This window comes from Galeopterus variegatus, unplaced genomic scaffold (assembly GCF_000696425.1).
Source record: "Galeopterus variegatus unplaced genomic scaffold, G_variegatus-3.0.2 Scaffold4576, whole genome shotgun sequence".
Taxonomy (NCBI): Eukaryota; Metazoa; Chordata; class Mammalia; order Dermoptera; family Cynocephalidae; genus Galeopterus; species Galeopterus variegatus.
In genome coordinates this window covers 28,369-35,552 of record NW_007730687.1, presented here as the reverse complement: position 1 = coordinate 35,552, position 7,184 = coordinate 28,369, and positions in this window count along the sequence as shown.

Here is a 7,184-nt window from a genome sequence, read left to right as displayed (position 1 = left end):
TTTTTAATATGCTGCTAGATTCAGTTTGGTAGAATTTGTTGAGAATTTTTTATTACTGTTCGTCAGGAATATTGGCCTATAGTTTTCTATTCTTGTTTTGTCCTTGTCTGGTTTTGGTATCAGGGTAATGCCGGCCTAACAGAATGATTTTGGAAGAATTCCTTCTTCAATTTTTTTGGAAGAGTTTGAGAGAAATTTGTGTTATTTTTTTTTTTTTTTAACTGGTAGAATTCAGCAGTGAAGCTGTTCAGTCCTGGGCTTTTCTGTATTTGAAAATTTTTTATTATTGATTCAATCTTGTCATTCCTAGTTGGTTTGTTCAGGTTTCTTTTTCTTCTTAGTTCAATCTTGGTGAAAGTGTCAAGAAATTTACTTATTTTCTCAAGGTTTTACAATTTTGTTGGCATATGGATTTTTATAATAATCTGTAATGATCCTTTGTATTTCTATGGTATCAGTTTTAATTTCTCCTTTTTTGTTTCTGATTTTATTTATTTTAGTCTTTTCTCTTTTTATTGGTCAGTCTAGCTAATAGTTTGTCAATTTTGCTTCTTTTCAAAAATCCAACATTGTTTTGTTGATCTTTTCCGTTTTTTTATAGCCTTAATTTTGTTTATTTCTGCTCTGATCTTTATTATTTCTTTTGTTCAACTAATTTCAGGTTTGTTATTTTTTATTTTCTAGTTCCTCAAGATGCATCATTAGGTTCTTTATTTGAAATCTTTCCACTTTTTTGATGAAAGCATTTATTGCTATAAACTTCCCTCTTAGCACTGCTTTAGCTGTATCCCTTAGGTTTGGGGATGTTGTGTTTCTATTTTTATTTGTTTCATAAATTATTAGCATTTTCTTCTTAATTTTTTTTACCCATTTGTTATTCCAGAGGGGGGTGTTTAATCTCCATGTAGTTGTACAATTTCTAAAGTTCCTCTTGCTATTGATATTTAGTTTTATTTCATTATGGTTAGAGAAGATATTTGATAAGATTTCAATTTTTTAAAATTTGTTGAGACTTGTTTTGCTGCCTATCATAGGGTCAACCCTGGAGAATTTTTTTTTAGTTGAAGTATAATTGATTATATGTAATTTGGGGGGTACAACATCAACTACCATCACCTGTGTATGTGTGTACAAATCAATATTATTAGCATGTTCATTATTACAAATCATAATTATTCTTTATGCTCCTTACACAATCTCTCCCTCCCCACTCTAGTAACTTCCACCCCCACCCCCCATTCTAGTAACAATAGATTTATTCTGTCCTTCTGAACAATCAACATATTATTATGGNTAGTAACTTCCACCCCCACCCCCCATTCTAGTAACAATAGATTTATTCTGTCCTTCTGAACAATCAACATATTATTATGGCTAGTAACTTCCACCCCCACCCCCCATTCTAGTAACAATAGATTTATTCTGTCCTTCTGAACGATCAACATATTATTATGGTCTTTTCTTTCTTTTCTTTTCTTTTCTTTTCTTCCTTTCCTTTCTTTTTTCCTTTCTTTCTTTCTGCCTTAGCACCCACTTACAAGTGAGGACATGTGGTATCTCTCTTGTGTCTGGTTTATTTCACTTAACATACTTTTTCCAGGCTCATCCATATTGCTGCAAATAGAATAATTTCATTCTTTTTTTATGGATAAGTAGTATTCCGTTGTGTATATAGACCACATTTTCCTTGTCCAGTCATCCGCTGATGGACATTTAGGTTGGTTCCATATTTTGGCTATTGTAAATAGAGCTATGATGAACATGGGAGTGCAGGTATCCCTTTGACATGATAATTTCCATTCCTTCAGGTATACAACTGAAAGTGGGATTGCTGGATCTCATGGTAATTCTATCTGTAGTTGTCTGAGAAACCTCCATACTACTTTCCACAATGGCTGTACTACTTTACAGTCCTACCAACAGTGTAGAAGAGCTCTCCCTTCCCCACATCCTTGTCAGCATTTGTTATTCTCAGTCTTTTTAATAATGGCCAGTCTAACTGGGGTGACATGATAGCTCAATGTGGTTTTGATTTTCATTTCCCTGATGATTAGTGATGTTCAGCATTTTTTCATGTACCTGTTGGACATTTGTGTGTCTTTCTTCAAATGTCTATTAAGCTCCTTGGCCCACTATTTTAAAATTGGGTTATTTGTTTTTTTACTGTATAGTTGCTTGAGTTCCTTGTACGTTCTGGATATTAATTCCTTGTTGGATTTATAGTTTGCAAATATTTTTTCCCAATCTGTTTCATTCTGTTGATTGTCTCCTTTGCTGTTCAGAAGTTTGTTAGTGTGATATGATCCTATTTATTTATTTTTTTCTTTTTTTGCTTGTGCTTTTGGGTTCTTATTCATAAAGTCTTTGCCCAGTCCTACTTCCTGAAGTGTTTTGCCTTTATTTTCCCTTAGTAGTTTTATAGTTTCAGGTCTTATACTTAAGTCTTTAACCCATTTTGAGTTGATTTTGGTATGTGGTGAGAAGTACAGGTCTAGTTTCATTCTTCTGCATATGGATGTCCAATTTTCCCAACACCATTTATTGAAGAGGCAGGCTTTTCTCCAATGTATATTCTTATTGCCTTTGTCAGAGATCAATTGGTTGTAAGTATGTGGGTTGATTTCTGGGTTCTATCTTCCACTCCATTGGTCTGAGTGTCTGTCTTTATGCAAATAAAATACTAATGTAATAGCTTTGTAGTATACTTTGAAGTTGGGTAATGTTATGCCTCTAGCTTTATTTTATTTTTTGCTCAGGATTGCTTTGGCTATTTATGGTATTTGCTGTTACATATGAATGTTAGAATTGTTTTTTCTATTTCTGTGAAGAATGTCATTGGTATTTTGATGGGGATTGTGTTAAATCTGTAAATTGTTTTGGGTAGTATGAACATTTTCACAATGTTAATTCTTCCAAACCAAGAGCATGGAATTGGAATGTCCTTTAACCTTTTTATGTCCTCTTTAATTTCTTTTAGTAGTGTTTTGTAGACATCATTATAGAGATCTTTTACCTCCTTGGTTAAGTTGATTTCTCGGTATTTTATTTTTGGTGACTATTGTAAATGGGCATACTTTCTTGATTTATTTTTCTGCTATATCATTACTGGAACATATAATGCTACTGATTTGCAGATGTTTATTTTATATACTGTAACATTACTGAAATTATTAATCAGCTCTAAGAGGTTTTTTTTGGTACAGTCTTTAGGATTTTCTATATACAAGATCATAACATGTACAAACATAGAGAGTTAAACTTCATTTTTTCCAATCTGGATGGCCTTTATTTCTTTCTCTTGCCTGATTGCTCTAGCTAATACTTACAGTACAATGTGGAATAAGAGTGAACATCCTTGTCTTATTCCTGATCTTAAAGGAAAAGCTTCCAGTTTTTCCTCATTCAGATGATGTTGGTGGTGGGGCTGTCATTTATGGCTTTTATCATTTTGAGGTACTTTCATTGTATACCTCATTTGTTGAGGGTCTTTATCATGAAGGATGCTAAATTTTATCATATGCTTTTTCTTCATCTATTGAGATAATCATATGGCTTTTGACCTTGATTTTGTTGATGTGTGTATCACATTTATCGATTTGTCTATGTTGAACCATCCTTGCATCCCCAGGATGAATCCCACTTGATCATGGTGTACAATTTTTTTGATGTGTTGCTGTATTCTGATTGCTAATATTTTGTTGAGGATTTTTGCATCTGTGTTCATCAGAGATATTGGTCTGTAGTTTTCTATTTTTGTTGTGTCTTTGTCTGATTTTGGTATCAGGGTGATGCTGGCTTCATAGAATAAGTTTGGAGGAGTGGCCTCTGTTTTAATTGTTTGGAATACTTTGAAGAGAATTGGTATTAACTCTTCTTTAAAGGTTTAATAGAATTCAGCAGCAAGCCATCCGGTCCTGGGTTTATCTTTGTTGGGAGCCTGCTGATAACTGGGCCCCTAGTTGTGGGAGGCTACCAATTATGTTTCAGTAAAATAAATAAACAAATAAATAAATTAGGATAATGGGAAGGAAAAGGAGAAAAGTAAACAGAATTAATTCTTGAATTGGTGCTATCAGCTTATGATTTTGCCCTCTTAGGCCTTGTGGGTGTGTAAAGTACTCTCTCTCTCTCTCTCTCTGTGCTTTTGCACATTCTTATGCACCACTTTTCCTGAAGGCTTGTGGCTGCAGCTCCTTCATTCTGAGGGCAATGCCGATTCCTCAGATGTTTGCTTCCTTTCTTTCCCTGGTTTTTCAGGGGAGGATCCTTTTGGACTGAATCTTATTTGGGGATCATTAAGCCTGATGGATCTGAAAGTCCATACCTCTCCCTATATTTAGAAAGGTTTCTGAGGTTATTTCATTAAATATGTTTTCAATGCCTTTTCCTTTTTCCTCCCCTTCTGCAACACCCATGACTCAGATGTGGAAAATGTTCTATGTGCTGATGGAAAGAATGTGTATTCTGTAGTTGTTGATTGAAATGTCCTGTAAGAGTCTGTAAGGTCCATCTGGCCTATAGTGCAGTTTAAATCTTAGATTTCTTTGCCAATTTTCTGTGTAGGTAATCTGTCTGATGCTGAGTGGATTGTTGAAGTTCTTAACTATTATTGTACTGGAGCCTATCTCTCTTTTCATATTTAATAATATATGCTTTATATATCTGGGTGTTCCAATGTTGGGTGCAAATGTGAGGGTACTTTGAAGAGTTCATGGAAAAATAGAAGTAAAAGATAATACTGTTTTTCCATGACCTTTCTGAGGTACTCTTGTATTATGGGTAAATATGTCCCCCAAAGTTCCATGTATTAGAAACTTAATCCCCACTGTGACAGTGTTAAAAAGGTGGGAAATCCTATTATAGTAATCAAAAGGTGAGGCTTTTAAAATATGATTAGTCTTTGAGGACTGTTCCCTTGTGAATGGATTGACCCATTCATGGAGTAGTGAGTGTGGTTCTGATAATTTTAAAAGGTGAGCAAGTCAGAAGTTAGCTCACTCTCACTCAAGCCATCCAGCATGTGACACCTTGCATTGCTGTGAAGAGTCACCACCTGCCTGATGTGTTCCATGAACTTTGGACTCCCAAGTCTCCAAAACTGTAAGCAACAACTTTTGTTTTCTTACTGATTACTCAGTTTCTGATACTCTGTTTTAAGCAACATAATCAGACTAACATACCTTGTATATTTACAATTGTTATATCCTCTTACTGAATTGATCCCTTTAACATTACATAATAACCTTCTTTTTCTCTTTTTATATTTTTTAACTTAGAAGTCTGTTTTATCTGATGTAATTATAATTACTCCTGCTTGCTTTCAGTCTCCATTTGTATGGAATTTTTTTTTTTTTTTCCATTTTCTTCACTTTCAGTCTATGTATGTCTTTGCAGATGAAGTGAGTTCNTTTTTTTTTTCCATTTTCTTCACTTTCAGTCTATGTATGTCTTTGCAGATGAAGTGAGTTCTTTGAAGGCAGTGTATAGTTGGGGCTTTTTTCTTTTTTTCTCCATTCAGCCAGGGTACAATTTTTTAAATTGGAGAATTTAGTTCATTTACATTCAAGGTTGTTATTAATAGGTGAGGAGTGCTCCCATCGCTTTAGTCATTGTTTTCTGTGTTGTATGTCCTTTGTTCCTTTCTTCCTCTCTTATTTTCTGTCATTGCAGTTTGATAAATTTTTTTAGTGATAAGGTTTGATTCCTTTCTCTTTTACATTTGTGTACCTGATTTACCAGTGAGTTTTATCTTTTTACCTTTTTTTTTTTCTTTGACGGTAGTTTTCATCTTTTCTATTCCAGATGTAGGATTCCCTGGAGGATTTCTTGTAAGGCTGGACTAGTGGTGATGAATTTCCCAGTTTTTATTTTTCTGTGAAAAACATTATTTCTCCTTTATTCCTCAAGGGTAGCTCTTCTGGTACAGTATTCTTGGCTAGCAAATTTATTTTTCAGCAGTTTGAATATATCATTTTATTCTATCCTGGCCTGTAAAGTTTCTGCTGAGAAATCTGCTGTTAGTCTAATGGGGATTTCCTTACATGTGACCTGAAGCTCTTTTCTCATTATTTTAAAAATTTTCTCTTTGTCTTTGACTTTTGATGTCTTGACCATAATGTGCCTTGGAAAGGACCATTTTTGAGGTGTTATCTATTTGGGGACCTTTGAGCGCCCTGGATCTATATATCCACATCTCTCCTAAAACTTGGAATGTTTTCAGCTATTATTTTATTAAACAGGTTTCCTATGTGTTTTTCTTCTTTTCTTCTCTTCTCTTTTAGAATGCCAATAATTTAAATATATGTTTGCTTAATGGTGTTCAAAAATTCTTGTAAGTTTTCTTCATTTTAAAAAATTCTTCTTTGTTCTTTTTTTTTTTTTTTTTCTCTGACTGGGTATTTTCGATGACCTATCCTCAAGTTCACAAATTCTTTCTTCTGCTTATTCTAGCCTGCTGTTAAAGCTCTCTACTGTCATTCATTTAAGTCTTAAGCTGCAGTAATTATTTTTGGCTGTTTTGTATATCTATTTTTTTCTTGTTAAATTTTTCTTTTATATTATAAATTGTTTTTTTTTAATTTTGTTGAATTGTCCATATTCAATCTCTTATATCTCACTGAGTTTTCTAAAGATCATTATTTTGAGTTTTTTCTGGCAGTTTTTAGATTTCTTTCTTTGGGGTGAGGAGTTCTGTCATTGGTGTGTTATTGTGTTCCTTAGATGGTGTCATATTTCCTTGTTTTTTCATGTTTCCTGTGTTTCTGTGATAACATCTGTGCATCTGATAGAGCAATCATCTCTTAAAAATTTTACAGCTATCACAAATATCTAAATAACTGAGGCATCCACAGTTATGAGTGACATTGATTGCAGCTAAAGAAAATGCCTAGAGACTATAACACAGCATCTACATGGAACCAGAATCACCACACCTTTCCTGGCCAACACACTAACACCTAAATGCAAGTGAGAACTCTATCTATGAAAGCCACTGTAAAATTTAAAAAACAATTAATAATATAAAATAAAAATTTAACAAGAAAAAAATAGATATTATACAAAACAGCCAAAAATAATTACTGAAGCTTAAGACTTAAATGAAGGAAATTTAAAATGACAGTAGAGGGCCGGCCCAGTGGCGCACTGGAGAGTGCACCACTTGGGAGTGCGGCGGCGCTCCCGCC